Here is a 22,967-nt window from a genome sequence, read left to right on the forward strand (position 1 = left end):
CGAGAACCAATGAGAGACTAGCTGGAGGTGTCTGGACGGGCAAATTTAACTCTCATTTCCCACCAGGAAGAGGAATTAACCAAAGGCTCAGCGTGCCGTGCCGGAACAAGATTAGGGCCTGAAGCCATCCTGCGGTGTTGCGGCCAGCTCACAAGAAAGCGAGTTGAAGAAAGGAGCTCAGGGGCACTGTAATTCACAAACCTGCAGAGTTATAAATGACAGCTATCGTCCAAAAATATACTGAAGTAAGGCTGCCAAGAGGACTTGAAAGCGGGGCAGAATTGCAGGAAACCGATTTCAGGAGGTAGACTGGAATTGCATTGAAAGCATAGGAAAAGAGGCAGAACGTCCACAATGATGCACTTGGCCAAAAAGGGCGTATGCGTTTTTTCCTGAATATATTCAGGAAAAAACGCATACGCCCTTTTTGGCCAACCAAGCAAGCTTGCAAAGGAAATCTGCACTACAATGAAGTCTCACTTCCCCCCGGTCAAAAGGGCCATCTGAAAAAAGTGTAAAATCCAGAAAGGCAGGACAGGCCATGGAGAACTGGGAGCCTTGTTATGCTGATGGGCGGGATGTAAATTGCCAACAGACACTCGGGAGAAGTGTATGGTGTTTCCTGAAACATCTAAAAAACAAAGCAACAGAGCCTAGGGCACTTCCACTTATGGTCCTATAGCTTAGGGAAATTAAAATCAAAAAGACACAGCCACCCCAAAGTTTGGGACGCCTCTGTTTACAAGAACCTCGTTTACCGTACAAGTTCAACATCGCAGAAAGTGAAAAATGGATAAAGAACTTGTGGTACTTACGTACAATGCAGTATCACTCAGCAATGAAATCTATGTCATCAGGCCCGTAGCAGCATAATGAGTGGATTCAGGTATGATGATTCTAACTGAAATAAGTCACACAGAAAAAGAAACATCATAAGATATCAGTAATACACGGAATGTAAACTTGGCTACACAGGAACTGAATTCCAAAACAGAACAGGGTCTCAAATTTAGAAAACCAACTTATGCTTGCTTAAGGGGAAAGGTGAGTTGGGGTGCTGCATAAAACCAGAGATTGAAATGAGCACAGATAAAGTTCCTTAAGCCAAATATGGAATAGACAAGAGCTACTCCTTGCTCAACGAAATGGACTCAACACCGCATATTAAACGCCTAAGAATGTACCTGACTAGTAAGTATCTTAAAACCTATGGATTGCTATGTCTCCAAAAGAGAATCAAGCGTGTGTACAGGGGCATAAACGCAGCAGTGATAGGATTGGAGAGGTTCGGTGAGCAAATGAAGACCCTTTGAAGTCATATTGCATGGTACCCATTCCACGGGTCTCAACTCTCCAGGTTTAAGGTATTCTTCCTTCAGCTAAAACATGCATGTGGAACCCAGAGTATGATCAACCGTGTGAATGGGAGACGTGTTCAAATATGTCTCAGTTTTCGTCCCCTGGTACTCGGGTGCAACATTCCAGACGCTTTACTAACACTCTCCCGACTTGGAGAGTCAGTCCCTTTAACCTCCTGTTTGGCCCAGTTTGCAATTTCTGCGGAAGATGAACAGGAATAGCGGAGAACCAATGAGAGACTAGCTGGAGGTGTCTGGACGGGCAAATTTAACTCTCATTTCCCACCAGGAAGAGGAATTAACCAAAGGCTCAGCATGCCGTGCAGGAACCAGATTAGGGCCTGAAGCCATCCTGCGGTGTTGCGGCCAGCTCACAAGAAAGCGAGTTGAAGAAAGGAGCTCAGGGGCACTGTAATTCACAAACCTGCAGAGTTATAAATGACAGCTATCGTCCAAAAATATACTGAAGTAAGGCTGCCAAGAGGACTTGAAAGCGGGGCAGAATTGCAGGAAACCGATTTCAGGAGGTAGACTGGAATTGCATTGAAAGCATAGGAAAAGAGGCAGAACGTCCACAATGATGCACTTGGCCAAAAAGGGCGTATGCGTTTTTTCCTGAATATATTCAGGAAAAAACGCATACGCCCTTTTTGGCCAACCAAGCAAGCTTGCAAAGGAAATCTGCACTACAATGAAGTCTCACTTCCCCCCGGTCAAAAGGGCCATCTGAAAAAAGTGTAAAATCCAGAAAGGCAGGACAGGCCATGGAGAACTGGGAGCCTTGTTATGCTGATGGGCGGGATGTAAATTGCCAACAGACACTCGGGAGAAGTGTATGGTGTTTCCTGAAACATCTAAAAAACAAAGCAACAGAGCCTAGGGCACTTCCACTTATGGTCCTATAGCTTAGGGAAATTAAAATCAAAAAGACACAGCCACCCCAAAGTTTGGGACGCCTCTGTTTACAAGAACCTCGTTTACAGTACAAGTTCAACATCGCAGAAAGTGAAAAATGGATAAAGAAGTTGTGGTATTTACTTACAAAGCAATATCACTCAGCAATGAAATCTATGTCATCAGGCCCTTAGCAGCACAATGAGTGGATTCAGGTATGATGATTCTAACTGAAATAAGTCACACAGAAAAAGAAACATCATAAGATATCAGTAATACACGGAATGTAAACTTGGCTACACAGGAACTGAATTCCAGAACAGAACAGGGTCTCAAATTTAGAAAACCAACTTATGCTTGCTTAAGGGGAAAGGTGAGTTGGGGTGCTGCATAAAACCAGAGATTGAAATGAGCACAGATAAAGTTCCTTAAGCCAAATATGGAATAGACAAGAGCTACTCCTTGCTCAACGAAATGGACTCAACACCGCATATTAAACGCCTAAGAATGTACCTGACTAGTAAGTATCTTAAAACCTATGGATTGCTATGTCTCCGAAAGAGAATCAAGCATGTGTACAGGGGCATAAACGCAGCAGTGATAGGATTGGAGAGGTTCGGTGAGCAAATGAAGACCCTTTGAAGTCATATTGCATGGTACCCATTCCACGGGTTTCAACTACCCAGGTTTAAGGTATTCTTCCTTCAGCTAAAACATGCATGTGGAACCTAGAGTATGATCAACCATGTGATCGGGAGACGTGTTCAAATATGTCTCAGTTTTCGTACCCTGGTACTCGGGTGCAACATTCCAGACGCTTTACTAACACTCTCCCCACTTGGAGAGTCAGTCCCTTTAACCTCCTGTTTGGCCCAGTTTGCAATTTCTGCGGAAGATGAACAGGAATAGCGAGAACCAATGAGAGACTAGCTGGAGGTGTCTGGACGGGCAAATTTAACTCTCATTTCCCACCAGGAAGAGGAATTAACCAAAGGCTCAGCGTGCCGTGCCGGAACCAGATTAGGGCCTGAAGCCATCCTGCGGTGTTGCGGCCAGCTCACAAGAAAGCGAGTTGAAGAAAGGAGCTCAGGGGCACTGTAATTCACAAACCTGCAGAGTTATAAATGACAGCTATCGTCCAAAAATATACTGAAGTAAGGCTGCCAAGAGGACTTGAAAGCGGGGCAGAATTGCAGGAAACCGATTTCAGGAGGTAGACTGGAATTGCATTGAAAGCATAGGAAAAGAGGCAGAACGTCCACAATGATGCACTTGGCCAAAAAGGGCGTATGCGTTTTTTCCTGAATATATTCAGGAAAAAACGCATACGCCCTTTTTGGCCAACCAAGCAAGCTTGCAAAGGAAATCTGCACTACAATGAAGTCTCACTTCCCCCGGTCAAAAGGGCCATCTGAAAAAAGTGTAAAATCCAGAAAGGCAGGACAGGCCATGGAGAACTGGGAGCCTTGTTATGCTGATGGGCGGGATGTAAATTGCCAACAGACACTCGGGAGAAGTGTATGGTGTTTCCTGAAACATCTAAAAAACAAAGCAACAGAGCCTAGGGCACTTCCACTTATGGTCCTATAGCTTAGGGAAATTAAAATCAAAAAGACACAGCCACCCCAAAGTTTGGGACGCCTCTGTTTACAAGAACCTCGTTTACCGTACAAGTTCAACATCGCAGAAAGTGAAAAATGGATAAAGAACTTGTGGTATTTACTTACAAAGCAATATCACTCAGCAATGAAATCTATGTCATCAGGCCCTTAGCAGCACAATGAGTGGATTCAGGTATGATGATTCTAACTGAAATAAGTCACACAGAAAAAGAAACATCATAAGATATCACTAATACACGGAATGTAAACTTGGCTACACAGGAACTGAATTCCAAAACAGAACAGGGTCTCAAATTTAGAAAACCAACTTATGCTTGCTTAAGGGGAAAGGTGAGTTGGGGTGCTGCATAAAACCAGAGATTGAAATGAGCACAGATAAAGTTCCTTAAGCCAAATATGGAATAGACAAGAGCTACTCCTTGCTCAACGAAATGGACTCAACACCGCATATTAAACGCCTAAGAATGTACCTGACTAGTAAGTATCTTAAAACCTATGGATTGCTATGTCTCCAAAAGAGAATCAAGCGTGTGTACAGGGGCATAAACGCAGCAGTGATAGGATTGGAGAGGTTCGGTGAGCAAATGAAGACCCTTTGAAGTCATATTGCATGGTACCCATTCCACGGGTCTCAACTCTCCAGGTTTAAGGTATTCTTCCTTCAGCTAAAACATGCATGTGGAACCCAGAGTATGATCAACCGTGTGAATCGGGAGACGTGTTCAAATATGTCTCAGTTTTCGTACCCTGGTACTCGGGTGCAACATTCCAGACGCTTTACTAACACTCTCCCGACTTGGAGAGTCAGTCCCTTTAACCTCCTGTTTGGCCCAGTTTGCAATTTCTGCGGAAGATGAACAGGAATAGCGAGAACCAATGAGAGACTAGCTGGAGGTGTCTGGACGGGCAAATTTAACTCTCATTTCCCACCAGGAAGAGGAATTAACCAAAGGCTCAGCGTGCCGTGCCGGAACCAGATTAGGGCCTGAAGCCATCCTGCGGTGTTGCGGCCAGCTCACAAGAAAGCGAGTTGAAGAAAGGAGCTCAGGGGCACTGTAATTCACAAACCTGCAGAGTTATAAATGACAGCTATCGTCCAAAAATATACTGAAGTAAGGCTGCCAAGAGGACTTGAAAGCGGGGCAGAATTGCAGGAAACCGATTTCAGGAGGTAGACTGGAATTGCATTGAAAGCATAGGAAAAGAGGCAGAACGTCCACAATGATGCACTTGGCCAAAAAGGGCGTATGCGTTTTTTCCTGAATATATTCAGGAAAAAACGCATACGCCCTTTTTGGCCAACCAAGCAAGCTTGCAAAGGAAATCTGCACTACAATGAAGTCTCACTTCCCCCCGGTCAAAAGGGCCATCTGAAAAAAGTGTAAAATCCAGAAAGGCAGGACAGGCCATGGAGAACTGGGAGCCTTGTTATGCTGATGGGCGGGATGTAAATTGCCAACAGACACTCGGGAGAAGTGTATGGTGTTTCCTGAAACATCTAAAAAACAAAGCAACAGAGCCTAGGGCACTTCCACTTATGGTCCTATAGCTTAGGGAAATTAAAATCAAAAAGACACAGCCACCCCAAAGTTTGGGACGCCTCTGTTTACAAGAACCTCGTTTACAGTACAAGTTCAACATCGCAGAAAGTGAAAAATGGATAAAGAAGTTGTGGTATTTACTTACAAATCAATATCACTCAGCAATGAAATCTATGTCATCAGGCCCTTAGCAGCACAATGAGTGGATTCAGGTATGATGATTCTAACTGAAATAAGTCACACAGAAAAAGAAACATCATAAGATATCAGTAATACACGGAATGTAAACTTGGCTACACAGGAACTGAATTACAGAACAGAACAGGGTCTCAAATTTAGAAAACCAACTTATGCTTGCTTAAGGGTAAAGGTGAGTTGGGGTGCTGCATAAAACCAGAGATTGAAATGAGCACAGATAAAGTTCCTTAAGCCAAATATGGAATAGACAAGAGCTACTCCTTGCTCAACGAAATGGACTCAACACCGCATATTAAACGCCTAAGAATGTACCTGACTAGTAAGTATCTTAAAACCTATGGATTGCTATGTCTCCGAAAGAGAATCAAGCATGTGTACAGGGGCATAAACGCAGCAGTGATAGGATTGGAGAGGTTCGGTGAGCAAATGAAGACCCTTTGAAGTCATATTGCATGGTACCCATTCCACGGGTTTCAACTACCCAGGTTTAAGATATTCTTCCTTCAGCTAAAACATGCATGTGTCCCTAGAGTATGATCAACCATGTGATCGGGAGACGTGTTCAAATATGTCTCAGTTTTCGTACCCTGGTACTCGGGTGCAACATTCCAGACGCTTTACTAACACTCTCCCGACTTGGAGAGTCAGTCCCTTTAACCTCCTGTTTGGCCCAGTTTGCAATTTCTGCGGAAGATGAACAGGAATAGCGAGAACCAATGAGAGACTAGCTGGAGGTGTCTGGACGGGCAAATTTAACTCTCATTTCCCACCAGGAAGAGGAATTAACCAAAGGCTCAGCGTGCCGTGCCGGAACCAGATTAGGGCCTGAAGCCATCCTGCGGTGTTGCGGCCAGCTCACAAGAAAGCGAGTTGAAGAAAGGAGCTCAGGGGCACTGTAATTCACAAACCTGCAGAGTTATAAATGACAGCTATCGTCCAAAAATATACTGAAGTAAGGCTGCCAAGAGGACTTGAAAGCGGGGCAGAATTGCAGGAAACCGATTTCAGGAGGTAGACTGGAATTGCATTGAAAGCATAGGAAAAGAGGCAGAACGTCCACAATGATGCACTTGGCCAAAAAGGGCGTATGCGTTTTTTCCTGAATATATTCAGGAAAAAACGCATACGCCCTTTTTGGCCAACCAAGCAAGCTTGCAAAGGAAATCTGCACTACAATGAAGTCTCACTTCCCCCCGGTCAAAAGGGCCATCTGAAAAAAGTGTAAAATCCAGAAAGGCAGGACAGGCCATGGAGAACTGGGAGCCTTGTTATGCTGATGGGCGGGATGTAAATTGCCAACAGACACTCGGGAGAAGTGTATGGTGTTTCCTGAAACATCTAAAAAACAAAGCAACAGAGCCTAGGGCACTTCCACTTATGGTCCTATAGCTTAGGGAAATTAAAATCAAAAAGACACAGCCACCCCAAAGTTTGGGACGCCTCTGTTTACAAGAACCTCGTTTACAGTACAAGTTCAACATCGCAGAAAGTGAAAAATGGATAAAGAACTTGTGGTACTTACGTACAATGCAGTATCACTCAGCAATGAAATCTATGTCATCAGGCCCTTAGCAGCACAATGAGTGGATTCAGGTATGATGATTCTAACTGAAATAAGTCACACAGAAAAAGAAACATCATAAGATATCAGTAATACACGGAATGTAAACTTGGCTACACAGGAACTGAATTACAGAACAGAACAGGGTCTCAAATTTAGAAAACCAACTTATGCTTGCTTAAGGGTAAAGGTGAGTTGGGGTGCTGCATAAAACCAGAGATTGAAATGAGCACAGATAAAGTTCCTTAAGCCAAATATGGAATAGACAAGAGCTACTCCTTGCTCAACGAAATGGACTCAACACCGCATATTAAACGCCTAAGAATGTACCTGACTAGTAAGTATCTTAAAACCTATGGATTGCTATGTCTCCAAAAGAGAATCAAGCATGTGTACAGGGGCATAAACGCAGCAGTGATAGGATTGGAGAGGTTCGGTGAGCAAATGAAGACCCTTTGAAGTCATATTGCATGGTACCCATTCCACGGGTTTCAACTACCCAGGTTTAAGGTATTCTTCCTTCAGCTAAAACATGCATGTGGAACCCAGAGTATGATCAACCGTGTGATCGGGAGACGTGTTCAAATATGTCTCAGTTTTCGTCCCCTGGTACTCGGGTGCAACATTCCAGACGCTTTACTAACACTCTCCCGACTTGGAGAGTCAGTCCCTTTAACCTCCTGTTTGGCCCAGTTTGCAATTTCTGCGGAAGATGAACAGGAATAGCGAGAACCAATGAGAGACTAGCTGGAGGTGTCTGGACGGGCAAATTTAACTCTCATTTCCCACCAGGAAGAGGAAGTAACCAAAGGCTCAGCGTGCCGTGCCGGAACCAGATTAGGGCCTGAAGCCATCCTGCGGTGTTGCGGCCAGCTCACAAGAAAGCGAGTTGAAGAAAGGAGCTCAGGGGCACTGTAATTCACAAACCTGCAGAGTTATAAATGACAGCTATCGTCCAAAAATATACTGAAGTAAGGCTGCCAAGAGGACTTGAAAGCGGGGCAGAATTGCAGGAAACCGATTTCAGGAGGTAGACTGGAATTGCATTGAAAGCATAGGAAAAGAGGCAGAACGTCCACAATGATGCACTTGGCCAAAAAGGGCGTATGCGTTTTTTCCTGAATATATTCAGGAAAAAACGCATACGCCCTTTTTGGCCAACCAAGCAAGCTTGCAAAGGAAATCTGCACTACAATGAAGTCTCACTTCCCCCCGGTCAAAAGGGCCATCTGAAAAAAGTGTAAAATCCAGAAAGGCAGGACAGGCCATGGAGAACTGGGAGCCTTGTTATGCTGATGGGCGGGATGTAAATTGCCAACAGACACTCGGGAGAAGTGTATGGTGTTTCCTGAAACATCTAAAAAACAAAGCAACAGAGCCTAGGGCACTTCCACTTATGGTCCTATAGCTTAGGGAAATTAAAATCAAAAAGACACAGCCACCCCAAAGTTTGGGACACCTCTGTTTACAAGAACCTCGTTTACAGTACAAGTTCAATATCACAGAAAGTGAAAAATGGATAAAGAACTTGTGGTACTTACGTACAATGCAGTATCACTCAGCAATGAAATCTATGTCATCAGGCCCATAGCAGCATAATGAGTGGATTCAGGTACAATGATTCTAACTGAAATAAGTCACACAGAAAAAGAAACATCATAAGATATCAGTAATACACGGAATGTAAACTTGGCTACACAGGAACTGAATTCCAAAACAGAACAGGGTCTCAAATTTAGAAAACCAACTTATGCTTGCTTAAGGGGAAAGGTGAGTTGGGGTGCTGCATAAAACCAGAGATTGAAATGAGCACAGATAAAGTTCCTTAAGCCAAATATGGAATAGACAAGAGCTACTCCTTGCTCAACGAAATGGACTCAACACCCCATATTAAACGCCTAAGAATGTACCTGACTAGTAAGTATCTTAAAACCTATGGATTGCTATGTCTCCGAAAGAGAATCAAGCATGTGTACAGGGGCATAAACGCAGCAGTGATAGGATTGGAGAGGTTCGGTGAGCAAATGAAGACCCTTTGAAGTCATATTGCATGGTACCCATTCCACGGGTTTCAACACTCCAGGTTTAAGGTATTCTTCCTTCAGCTAAAACATGCATGTGGAACCCAGAATATGATCAACCGTGTGATACGGAGACGTGTTCCAATATGTCTCAGTTTTCGTCCCCTGGTACTCGGGTGTAACATTCCAGACGCTTTACTAACACTCTCCCCACTTGGAGAGTCAGTGCCTTTAACCTCCTGTTTGGCCCAGTTTGCAATTTCTGCGGAAGATGAACAGGAATAGGGAGAACCAATGAGAGACTAGCTGGAGGTGTCTGGACGGGCAAATTTAACTTTAATTTCCCACGAAGAAGAGGAATTAACCAAAGGCTCAGCGTGCAATGCCAGAACCATTTTAGGGCCTGAAGCCATCCTGCGGTGTTGCGGCCAGCTCAAAAGAAAGCGAGTTGAAGAAAGGAGCTCAGGGGCACTGTAATTCACAAACCTGCAGAGTTATAAATGACAGCTATCGTCCAAAAATATACTGAAGTAAGGCTGCCAAGAGGACTTGAAAGCGGGGCAGAATTGCAGGAAACCGATTTCAGGAGGTAGACTGGAATTGCATTGAAAGCATAGGAAAAGAGGCAGAACGTCCACAATGATGCACTTGGCCAAATAGGGCGTATGCGTTCTTTCCTGAATATATTCAGGAAAGAACGCATACGCCCTTTTTGGCCAACCAAGCAAGCTTGCAAAGGAAATCTGCACTACAATGAAGTCTCACTTCCCCCCGGTCAAAAGGGCCATCTGAAAAAAGTGTAAAATCCAGAAAGGCAGGACAGGCCATGGAGAACTGGGAGCCTTGTTATGCTGATGGGCGGGATGTAAATTGCCAACAGACACTTGGGAGAAGTGTATGGTGTTTCCTGAAACATCTAAAAAACAAAGCAACAGAGCCTAGGGCACTTCCACTTATGGTCCTATAGCATAGGGAAATTAAAATCAAAAAGACACAGCCACCCCAAAGTTTGGGACGCCTCTGTTTACAAGAACCTCGTTTAGGGGGTTAGGGGAAGATGGCGGAAGAGTAAGACGCGGAGATCACCTTCCTCCCCACAGATACACCAGAAATACAACTACACGTGGAACAACTCCTACAGAACACCTACTGAAGGCTGGCAGAAGACCTCAGACCTCCCAAAAGGCAAGAAACTCCCCACGTACCTGGGTAGGGCAAAAGAAAAAACAGAGACAAAAGAATAGGGACGGCACCTGCACCAGTGGGAGGGAGCTGTGAAGGAGGAAAAGTTTCCACACTCTAGGAAGCCCCTTCGCGGGCGGAGACTGCGGGAGGCGGAGGGGGGAGCTTCGAAGCTGCGGAGGAGTGCACAGCAACGGGTGCGGAGGGCAAAGCGGGGAGATTCCCGCACAGAGGATCGGTGCCGACCGGCACTCACCAGCCCGAGAGGCTTGTCTGCTCACCCGCCGGGGCGGGCGGGGCTGCGAGCTGAGGCCGGAGCGCAGGGAGAGGACTGGGGTTGGCGGCTTGAACATAGCCTGAAGGGGTTAGTGCACCACAGCTAGCCGGGAGGGAGTCCGGGGAAAAGCCTGCACCTGCAGAAGAGGCAGGAGACTTTTCCTTCCCTCTTTGTTTTCTGGGGCGTGAGGAGAGGGGTTTAAGAACGCTGCTTAAAGGAACTCCAGAGACGGGCGCGAGCCGCGGCTAAAAGCGCGAACCCCAGAGACGGGCGCGAGCCGCGGCTGAAAGCGCGGAATCCAGAGACGGGCGCGAGCCGCGGCTGAAAGCGCGGAATCCAGAGGCAGGCGCGAGCCGCGGCTGAAAGCGCGGAATCCAGAGACGGGCGCAAGCCGCGGCTAAAAGCGCGGACCCCAGAGGCGGGCGGGAGACGTTAAGGCTGCTGCTGCCGCCACCGAGGGGCCTGTGTGCGAGCACAGGTCACTCTCCACACCCCTCCTCCGCGGAGCCTGTGCAGCCCGCCACTGCCGGGTTCCCGGGATCCAGGGACAACATCCCCGGGAGAGCGCACAGCGCGCCTCAGGCTGGTGCAAAGTCACGCCGGCCTTTGCCACCGCAGGCCCGCCCCGCACTCTGTGCCCCTTCGTCCCCGCCGGCCTGAGTGCGCCAGAGCCCCCAATCAGCGGCTCTTTTAACCCCATCCTGTCTGAGCAAAAAACAGACGCCCTCCAGCGATCTACACACAGTGGCAGGGCCAAATCCAAAGCTTAGCCCTGGGAGCTGTGAGAACAAAGAAGAGAAAGGGAAATCTCTCCCAGCAGCCTCAGAAGCAGCGGATTAAAGCTCCACAATCAACTTGATGTACCCTGCATCTATGGAATACCTGAATAGACAACCAATCATCCCAAATTAAGGAAGTGGACTTTAGGAGCAAGATCTATGATTTTTCCCCCTTTCCTCTTTTTGTGAATGTGTATGTGTATGCTTCTGTGTGAGATCTTGTCTGTATAGTCTTGCTTCCACCATTTGTCCTAGGGTTCTATCCGTCCATGTTTTTTTTTTAATTTTTTTTTCTTAATAATTAATTTTAATAACCTTATTACACTTTACCTTCGTTCTTTCTTTCTTTCTTTCCGTCCTTCCTTCCCTCCTTTAGACAACGAATCATCCCAAATTGAGGAGGTGGTCTCTGACAGCAAGATTTAGGATTTTTCCCCATTTACCTCTTTTAGTGAGGGTGTATGTGTATGCTTCTATGTAAGATTTTGTCTGTATAGCTTTGCTTCCAACATTTGTCCTAAGGTTCTTTCCGTCCCTTTTTTTGTTTTTTTTTCTAAATAAGAAGTTTTTAATTCAATAACTTTATTATACTTTATTTTATTTTTACTGTATCTTCTTTCTTTCTGTCTTTTTTCCTTCTTTCCCTCCTTCCTTCCTTCCTCCCTCCCTCCCTCCCTCCTTTCTTTCCTTCTTGCCTTCTTTCCTTCTTTGCTTCTTTCTTTCTTTCTTCCTTCCTTCCTACCCTCCTTTCCTTCTTTCTTTCCTCATACTTCTACTAATTCCCTCTACTTTTTCTCCCTTTTATCCTGAGCCTGTGGATGAAAAGCTTTTGGTGCTCCAGCCAGGAGGCAGGGCTCTGCCTCTGAGGTAGGACAGCCAACTTCAGGACACTGATCAACAAGAGACCTCCCAGCTCCACATAATATCAAACGGCGAAAATCTCCCAGAGACCTCCATCTTAACACCAGCACCCAGCTTCACTCAACGACCAGCAAGCCACAGTGCTGGAAAACCTATGCCAAACAACTAGCAAAACAGGAACACAACCCCACCCATTAGCAGAGAGGCTGCCTAAAATCATAATAAGGCCACAGACACCCCCAAACACACCACCAGACGTGAACCTGCCTACTAGAGAGACAAGATCCAGCCTCATCCACCACAACACAGGCACTAGCCCCCTCCACCAGGAAGCCTACACAACCCACTGAACCAACCTTAGCCACTGGAGACAGACATCAAAAACAGGAGGAACTACAAACCTGCAGCCTGCAAAAACGAGACCCCAAACACAGTAAGATAAGCAAAATGAGAAGACAGAAAAACACACAGCAGATGAAGGAGCAAGATAAAAACCCACCAGACCTAACAAATGAAGAGGAAATAGGCAGTCTACCTGAAAGAGAATTCAGAATAATGATAGTAAGATTGATCCGAAATCTTGGAGATAGAATGGACAATAGATTGGACAAAATGCAAGAATCAGTTAACAAGGACCTAGAAGAACTAAAGATGAAACAAGCAACGATGAACAACACAATAAATGAAATTAAAAGTACTCTAGATGGGATCAATAGCAGAATAACTGAGGCAGAAGAACGGATAAGTGACCTGGAAGATAAAATAGTGGAAATAACTACTGCAGAGCAGAATAAAGAAAAAAGAATGAAAAGAACTGAGGACAGTCTCAGAGACCTCTGGGACAACATTAAACGCACCAACATTCGAATTATAGGGGTTCCAGAAGAAGAAGAGAAAAAGAAAGGGACTGAGAAAATATTTGAAGAGATTATAGTTGAAAACTTCCCTAATATGGGAAAGGAAATAGTTAATCAAGTCCAGGAAGCACAGAGAGTCCCATACAAGATAAATACAAGGAGAAATACGCCAAGACACATATTAATCAAACTGTCAAAAATTAAATACAAAGAAAGCATATTAAAAGCAGCAAGGGAAAAACAACAAATAACACATAAGGGAATCCCCATAAGGTTAACAGCTGATCTCTCAGCAGAAACCCTACAAGCCAGAAGGGAGTGGCAGGACATACTGAAAGTGATGAAGGAGAAAAACATGCAGCCAAGACTACTCTACCCAGCAAGGATCTCATTCAGATTTGATGGAGAAATTAAAACCTTTACAGACAAGCAAAAGCTGAGAGAGTTCAGCACCACCAAACCAGCTTTACAACAAATGCTAAAGGATCTTCTCTAGGCAAGAAACACAAGAGAAGGAAAAGACCTATAATAACGAACCCAAAACAATTTAGAAAATGGGAATAGGAACATACATATCGATAATTACCTTAAATGTAAATGGACTAAATGCTCCCACCAAAAGACACAGATTAGCTGAATGGATACAAAAACAAGACCCTTATATATGCTGTCTACAAGAGACCCACTTCAGACCTAGAGACACATACAGACTGAAAGTAAGGGGATGGAAAAAGATATTCCATGCAAATGGAAGCCAAAAGAAAGCTGGAGTAGCAATTCTCATATCAGACAAAATAGACTTTAAAATAAGGACTATTAAAAGAGACAAAGAAGGACACTACATAATGATCAAGGGATCGATCCAAGAAGAAGATATAACAATTGTAAATATTTATGCACCCAACATAGGAGCACCTCAATACATAAGGCAAATACTAACAGCCATAAAAGGGGAAATCGACAGTAACACATTCATAGTAGGGGACTTAAACACCCCACTTTCACCCATGGACAGATCATCCAAAATGAAAATAAATAAGGAAACACAAGCTTTAAATGATACATTAAACAAGATGGACTTAATTGATATTTATAGGACACTCCATCCAAAAACAACAGAATACACATTTTTCTCAAGTGCTCATGGAACATTCTCCAGGATAGATCATATCTTAGGTCACAAATCAAGCCTTGGTAAATTTAAGAAAATTGAAATTGTATCAAGTATCTTTTCTGACCACAACGCCATGAGACTAGATATCAATTACAGGAAAAGATCTGTAAAAAATACAAACACATGGAGGCTAAACAGTACACTACTTAATAATGAAGAGATCACTGAAGAAATCAAAGAGGAAATCAAAAAATACCTAGAAACAAATGACAATGGAGACACAACGACCCAAAACCTGTGGGATGCAGCAAAAGCAGTTCTAAGGGGGAAGTTTATAGCAATACAAGCCCACCTTAAGAAGCAGGAAACATCTCGAATAAACAACCTAACCTTGCACCTCAAGCAATTAGAGAAAGAAGAACAAAAAAACCCCAAAGCTAGCAGAAGGAAAGAAATCATAAAAATCAGATCAGAAATAAATGAAAAAGAAATGAAGGAAACAATAGCAAAGATCAATAAAACTAAAAGCTGGTTCTTTGAGAAGATAAACAAAATAGATAAACCACTAGCCAGACTCATCAAGAAAAAAAGGGAGAAGACTCAAATCAATAGAATTAGAAATGAAAAAGGAGAGGTAACAACTGACACTGCAGAGATAAAAGAGATCATGAGAGATTACTACAAACAACTCTATGCCAATAAAATGGACAATCTGGAAGAAATGGACAAATTCTTAGAAATGCACAACCTGCCAAGACTGAATCAGGAAGAAATAGAAAATATGAACAGACCAATCACAAGCACTGAAATTGAAACTGTGATTAAAAATCTTCCAACAAAGAAAAGCCCAGGACCAGATGGCTTCACAGGCGAATTCTAGCAAACATTTAGAGAAGAGCTAACACCTATCCTTCTCAAACTCTTCCAAAATATAGCAGAGGGAGGACCACTCCCTAACTCCTTCTACGAGGCCACCATCACCTTGATACCAAAACCAGACAAGGATGTCACAAAGAAAGAAAACTACAGGCCAATATCACTGATGAACATAGATGCAAAAATCCTCAACAAAATACTAGCAAACAGAATCCAACAGCACATTAAAAGGATCATACACCATGATCAAGTGGGGTTTATTCCAGGAATGCAAGGATTCTTCAATATACGCAAATCTATCAATGTGATAAACCATATTAACAAATTGAAGGAGAAAAACCATATGATCATCTCAATAGATGCAGAGAAAGCTTTTGACAAAATTCAACACCCATTTATGATAAAAACCCTGCAGAAAGTAGGCATAGAGGGAACTTTCCTCAACATAATAAAGGCCATATATGACAAGCCCACAGCAAACATCATCCTCAATGGTGAAAAACTGAAAGCATTTCCACTAAGATCAGGAACAAGACAAGGTTGCCCACTCTCACCACTATTATTCAACATTGTTTTGGAAGTTTTAGCCACAGCAATCAGAGAAGAAAAGGAAATAAAAGGAATCCAAATTGGAAAAGAAGAAGTAAAGCTGTCACTGTTTGCAGATGACATGATCCTATACATAGAGAACCCTAAAGATGCTACCAGAAAACTACTAGAGCTAATCAATGAATTTGGTAAAGTGGCAGGATACAAAATTAATGCACAGAAATCTCTGGCATTCCTATATACTAATGATGAAAAATCTGAAAGTGAAATCAAGAAAACACTCCCATTTACCATTGCAACAAAAAGAATAAAATATCTAGGAATAAACCTACCTAAGGAGACAAAAGACCTGTATGCAGAAAATTATAAGACACTGATGAAAGAAATTAAAGATGATATAAATCGATGGAGAGATATACCATGTTCTTGGATTGGAAGAATCAACATTGTGAAAATGACTCTACTACCCAAAGCAATCTATAGATTCAATGCAATCCCTATCAAACTACCACTGGCATTTATCACAGAACTAGAACAAAAAATTTCACAATTTGTATGGAAACACAAAAGACCCCGAATAGCCAAAGCAATCTTGAGAACGAAAGAAGGAACTGGAGGAATCAGGCTCCCTGACTTCAGACTATACTACAAAGCTACAGTCATCAAGACGGTATGGTACTGGCACAAAAACAGAAAGATAGATCAATGGAACAGGATAGAAAGCCCAGAGATAAACCCATGCACATATGGACACCTTATCTTTGATAAAGGTGGCAGTAATGTACAATGGAGAAAGGACAGCCTCTTCAATAAGTGGTGCTGGGAAAACTGGACAGGTACATGTAAAAGTATGAGATTAGATCACTCCCTAACACCATACACAAAAATAAGCTCAAAATGGATTAAAGACCTAAATGTAAGGCCAGAAACTATCAAACTCTTAGAGGAAAACATAGGCAGAACACTCTATGACATAAATCAAAGCAAGATCCTTTCTGACCCACCTCCTAGAGTAATGGAAATAAAAACAAAAATAAACAAATGGGACCTAATGAAACTTCAAAGCTTTTGCACAGCAAAGGAAACCATAAACAAGACCAAAAGACAACCCTCAGAATGGGAGAAAATATTTGCAAATGAAGCAACCGACAAAGGATTAATCTCCAAAATTTACAAGCAGCTCATGCAGCTCAATAACAAGAAAACAAACAACCCAATCCAAAAATGGGCAGAAGACCTAAATAGACATTTCTCCAAAGAAGATATACAGACTGCCAACAAACACATGAAAGAATGCTCAACATCATTAATCATTAGAGAAATGCAAATCAAAACTACAATGAGATATCATCTCACACCAGTCAGAATGGCCATCATCAAAAAATCTAGAAACAATAAATGCTGGAGAGGGTGTGGAGAAAAGGGAACACTCTTGCACTGCTGGTGGGAATGTGAATTGGTTCAGCCACTATGGAGAACAGTATGGAGGTTCCTTAAAAAACTACAAATAGAACTACCATATGACCCAGCAATCCCACTACTGGGCATATACCCTGAGAAAACCAAAATTCAAAAAGAGTCATGTACCAAAATGTTCATTGCAGCTCTATTTACAATAGCCCGGAGATGGAAACAACCTAAGTGCCCGTCATCGGATGAATGGATAAAGAAGATGTGGCACATATATACAATGGAATATTACTCAGCCATAAAAAGAAACGAAATTGAGCTATTTGTAATGAGGTGGATAGACCTAGAGTCTGTCATACAGAGTGAAGTAAGTCAGAAAGAAAAAGACAAATACCGTATGCTAACACATATATATGGAATTTAAGAAAAAAATGTCATGAAGAACCTAGGGGTAAAGCAGGAATAAAGACGCAGACCTCTTAGAGAACGGACTTGAGGTTATGGGGAGGGGAAGGGTGAGCTGTGACAGGGCGAGAGAGAGTCATGGGCATATACATAGTAACAAACGCAGTAAGGTAGATAGCTAGTGGGAAGCAGCCGCATGGCACAGGGATATTGGCTCGGTGCTTTGTGACAGCCTGGAGGGGTGGGATGGGGAGGGTGGGAGGGAGGGAGACGCAACAGGGAAGACATATGGGAACATATGTTTATGTGTGACTGATTCACTTTGTTATAAAGCAGAAACTAACACACCATTGTAAAGCAATTATACCCCAATAAAGATGTTAAAAAAAAAAATAATAAATCCCTCTTAATCATGGTAAAAAAAAAAAAAAAAAAAAAGACACAGCCACCCCAAAGTTTGGCATGCCTCTGTTTACAAGAACCTCGTTTACAGTACTAGTTCAACATCGCAGAAAGTGAAAAATGGATAAAGAAGTTGTGGTATTTACTTACAAAGCAATATCACTCAGCAATGAAATCTATGTCATCAGGCCCTTAGCAGCACAATGAGTGGATTCAGGTATGATGATTCTAACTGAAATAAGTCACACAGAAAAAGAAACATCATAAGATATCAGTAATACACGGAATGTAAACTTGGCTACACAGGAACTGAATTACAGAACAGAACAGGGTCTCAAATTTAGAAAACCAACTTATGCTTGCTTAAGGGTAAAGGTGAGTTGGGGTGCTGCATAAAACCAGAGATTGAAATGAGCACAGATAAAGTTCCTTAAGCCAAATATGGAATAGACAAGAGCTACTCCTTGCTCAACGAAATGGACTCAACACCGCATATTAAACGCCTAAGAATGTACCTGACTAGTAAGTATCTTAAAACCTATGGATTGCTATGTCTCCGAAAGAGAATCAAGCATGTGTACAGGGGCATAAACGCAGCAGTGATAGGATTGGAGAGGTTCGGTGAGCAAATGAAGACCCTTTGAAGTCATATTGCATGGTACCCATTCCACGGGTCTCAACTACTCCAGGTTTAAGGTATTCTTCCTTCAGCTAAAACATGCATGTGGAACCCTAGAGTATGATCAACCAGTGTGAATCGGGAGACGTGTTCAAATATGTCTCAGTTTTCGTACCCTGGTACTCTGGGTGCAACATTCCAGACGCTTTACTAACACTCTCCCCACTTGGAGAGTCAGCGCCTTTAACCTCCTGTTTGGCCCAGTTTGCAATTTCTGCGGAAGATGAACAGGAATAGGGAGAACCAATGAGAGACTAGCTGGAGGTGTCTGGACGGGCAAATTTAACTCTCATTTCCCACCAGGAAGAGGAAATAACCAAAGGCTCAGCGTGCCGTGCCGGAACCAGATTAGGGCCTGAAGCCATCCTGCGGTGTTGCGGCCAGCTCACAAGAAAGCGAGTTGAAGAAAGGAGCTCAGGGGCACTGTAATTCACAAACCTGCAGAGTTATAAATGACAGCTATCGTCCAAAAATATACTGAAGTAAGGCTGCCAAGAGGACTTGAAAGCGGGGCAGAATTGCAGGAAACCGATTTCAGGAGGTAGACTGGAATTGCATTGAAAGCATAGGAAAAGAGGCAGAACGTCCACAATGATGCACTTGGCCAAAAAGGGCGTATGCGTTTTTTCCTGAATATATTCAGGAAAAAACGCATACGCCCTTTTTGGCCAACCAAGCAAGCTTGCAAAGGAAATCTGCACTACAATGAAGTCTCACTTCCCCCCGGTCAAAAGGGCCATCTGAAAAAAGTGTAAAATCCAGAAAGGCAGGACAGGCCATGGAGAACTGGGAGCCTTGTTATGCTGATGGGCGGGATGTAAATTGCCAACAGACACTCGGGAGAAGTGTATGGTGTTTCCTGAAACATCTAAAAAACAAAGCAACAGAGCCTAGGGCACTTCCACTTATGGTCCTATAGCTTAGGGAAATTAAAATCAAAAAGACACAGCCACCCCAAAGTTTGGGACGCCTCTGTTTACAAGAACCTCGTTTACCGTACAAGTTCAATATCACAGAAAGTGAAAAATGGATAAAGAACTTGTGGTACTTACGTACAATGCAGTATCACTCAGCAATGAAATCTATGTCATCAGGCCCTTAGCAGCATAATGAGTGGATTCAGGTACGATGATTCTAACTGAAATAAGTCACACAGAAAAAGAAACATCATAAGATATCAGTAATACACGGAATGTAAACTTGGCTACACAGGAACTGAATTCCAAAACAGAACAGGGTCTCAAATTTAGAAAACCAACTTATGCTTGCTTAAGGGGAAAGGTGAGTTGGGGTGCTGCATAAAACCAGAGATTGAAATGAGCACAGATAAAGTTCCTTAAGCCAAATATGGAATAGACAAGAGCTACTCCTTGCTCAACGAAATGGACTCAACACCCATATTAAACGCCTAAGAATGTACCTGACTAGTAAGTATCTTAAAACCTATGGATTGCTATGTCTCCAAAAGAGAATCAAGCATGTGTACAGGGGCATAAACGCAGCAGTGATAGGATTGGAGAGGTTCGGTGAGCAAATGAAGACCCTTTGAAGTCATATTGCATGGTACCCATTCCACGGGTCTCAACTCTCCAGGTTTAAGGTATTCTTCCTTCAGCTAAAACATGCATGTGGAACCCAGAGTATGATCAACAGTGTGAACGGGAGACGTGTTCAAATATGTCTCAGTTTTCGTCCCCTGGTACTCGGGTGCAACATTCCAGACGCTTTACTAACACTCTCCCCACTTGGAGAGTCAGCGCCTTTAACCTCCTGTTTGGCCCAGTTTGCAATTTCTGCGGAAGATGAACAGGAATAGGGAGAACCAATGAGAGACTAGCTGGAGGTGTCTGGACGGGCAAATTTAACTCTCATTTCCCACCAGGAAGAGGAAATAACCAAAGGCTCAGCGTGCCGTGCCGGAACCAGATTAGGGCCTGAAGCCATCCTGCGGTGTTGCGGCCAGCTCACAAGAAAGCGAGTTGAAGAAAGGAGCTCAGGGGCACTGTAATTCACAAACCTGCAGAGTTATAAATGACAGCTATCGTCCAAAAATATACTGAAGTAAGGCTGCCAAGAGGACTTGAAAGCGGGGCAGAATTGCAGGAAACCGATTTCAGGAGGTAGACTGGAATTGCATTGAAAGCATAGGAAAAGAGGCAGAACGTCCACAATGATGCACTTGGCCAAAAAGGGCGTATGCGTTTTTTCCTGAATATATTCAGGAAAAAACGCATACGCCCTTTTTGGCCAACCAAGCAAGCTTGCAAAGGAAATCTGCACTACAATGAAGTCTCACTTCCCCCCGGTCAAAAGGGCCATCTGAAAAAAGTGTAAAATCCAGAAAGGCAGGACAGGCCATGGAGAACTGGGAGCCTTGTTATGCTGATGGGCGGGATGTAAATTGCCAACAGACACTCGGGAGAAGTGTATGGTGTTTCCTGAAACATCTAAAAAACAAAGCAACAGAGCCTAGGGCACTTCCACTTATGGTCCTATAGCTTAGGGAAATTAAAATCAAAAAGACACAGCCACCCCAAAGTTTGGGACGCCTCTGTTTACAAGAACCTCGTTTACAGTACAAGTTCAATATCACAGAAAGTGAAAAATGGATAAAGAACTTGTGGTACTTACGTACAATGCAATATCACTCAGCAATGAAATCTATGTCATCAGGCCCTTAGCAGCACAATGAGTGGATTCAGGTATGATGATTCTAACTGAAATAAGTCACACAGAAAAAGAAACATCATAAGATATCAGTAATACACGGAATGTAAACTTGGCTACACAGGAACTGAATTACAGAACAGAACAGGGTCTCAAATTTAGAAAACCAACTTATGCTTGCTTAAGGGGAAAGGTGAGTTGGGGTGCTGCATAAAACCAGAGATTGAAATGAGCACAGATAAAGTTCCTTAAGCCAAATATGGAATAGACAAGAGCTACTCCTTGCTCAACGAAATGGACTCAACACCGCATATTAAACGCCTAAGAATGTACCTGACTAGTAAGTATCTTAAAACCTATGGATTGCTATGTCTCCGAAAGAGAATCAAGCATGTGTACAGGGGCATAAACGCAGCAGTGATAGGATTGGAGAGGTTCGGTGAGCAAATGAAGACCCTTTGAAGTCATATTGCATGGTACCCATTCCACGGGTTTCAACTACCCAGGTTTAAGGTATTCTTCCTTCAGCTAAAACATGCATGTGGAACCTAGAGTATGATCAACCATGTGATCGGGAGACGTGTTCAAATATGTCTCAGTTTTCCTCCCCTGGTACTCGGGTGCAACATTCCAGACGCTTTACTAACACTCTCCCGACTTGGAGAGTCAGTCCCTTTAACCTCCTGTTTGGCCCAGTTTGCAATTTCTGCGGAAGATGAACAGGAATAGCGAGAACCAATGAGAGACTAGCTGGAGGTGTCTGGACGGGCAAATTTAACTCTCATTTCCCACCAGGAAGAGGAATTAACCAAAGGCTCAGCGTGCCGTGCCGGAACCAGATTAGGGCCTGAAGCCATCCTGCGGTGTTGCGGCCAGCTCACAAGAAAGCGAGTTGAAGAAAGGAGCTCAGGGGCACTGTAATTCACAAACCTGCAGAGTTATAAATGACAGCTATCATCCAAAAATATACTGAAGTAAGGCTGCCAAGAGGACTTGAAAGCGGGGCAGAATTGCAGGAAACCGATTTCAGGAGGTAGACTGGAATTGCATTGAAAGCATAGGAAAAGAGGCAGAACGTCCACAATGATGCACTTGGCCAAAAAGGGCGTATGCGTTTTTTCCTGAATATATTCAGGAAAAAACGCATACGCCCTTTTTGGCCAACCAAGCAAGCTTGCAAAGGAAATCTGCACTACAATGAAGTCTCACTTCCCCCCGGTCAAAAGGGCCATCTGAAAAAAGTGTAAAATCCAGAAAGGCAGGACAGGCCATGGAGAACTGGGAGCCTTGTTATGCTGATGGGCGGGATGTAAATTGCCAACAGACACTCGGGAGAAGTGTATGGTGTTTCCTGAAACATCTAAAAAACAAAGCAACAGAGCCTAGGGCACTTCCACTTATGGTCCTATAGCTTAGGGAAATTAAAATCAAAAAGACACAGCCACCCCAAAGTTTGGGACGCCTCTGTTTACAAGAACCTCGTTTACCGTACAAGTTCACTATCACAGAAAGTGAAAAATGGATAAAGAAGTTGTGGTATTTACTTACAAAGCAATATCACTCAGCAATGAAATCTATGTCATCAGGCCCTTAGCAGCACAATGAGTGGATTCAGGAACGATGATTCTAACTGAAATAAGTCACACAGAAAAAGAAACATCATAAGATATCAGTAATACACGGAATGTAAACTTGGCTACACAGGAACTGAATT

The 22,967-nt window shown here is 43.4% G+C and overlaps 1 long non-coding RNA gene across 2 annotated transcripts in view; it reads right to left on the minus strand.

The window, feature by feature from the left end:
* Positions 1 to 8,775: 8,775 nt before the first annotated feature.
* Positions 8,776 to 22,967, minus strand: part of LOC141277775 (uncharacterized) — a 91,762-nt gene continuing 77,570 nt past the window's right edge. For both annotated transcript variants that reach the window (XR_012329595.1, XR_012329594.1), the window contains one exon: positions 8,776 to 8,801. This is a non-coding gene — a long non-coding RNA (uncharacterized lncRNA). The remainder of the gene's footprint in view (positions 8,802 to 22,967) is intronic.

This window comes from Tursiops truncatus, unplaced genomic scaffold (assembly GCF_011762595.2).
Source record: "Tursiops truncatus isolate mTurTru1 unplaced genomic scaffold, mTurTru1.mat.Y mat_scaffold_52_arrow_ctg1, whole genome shotgun sequence".
Taxonomy (NCBI): Eukaryota; Metazoa; Chordata; class Mammalia; order Artiodactyla; family Delphinidae; genus Tursiops; species Tursiops truncatus.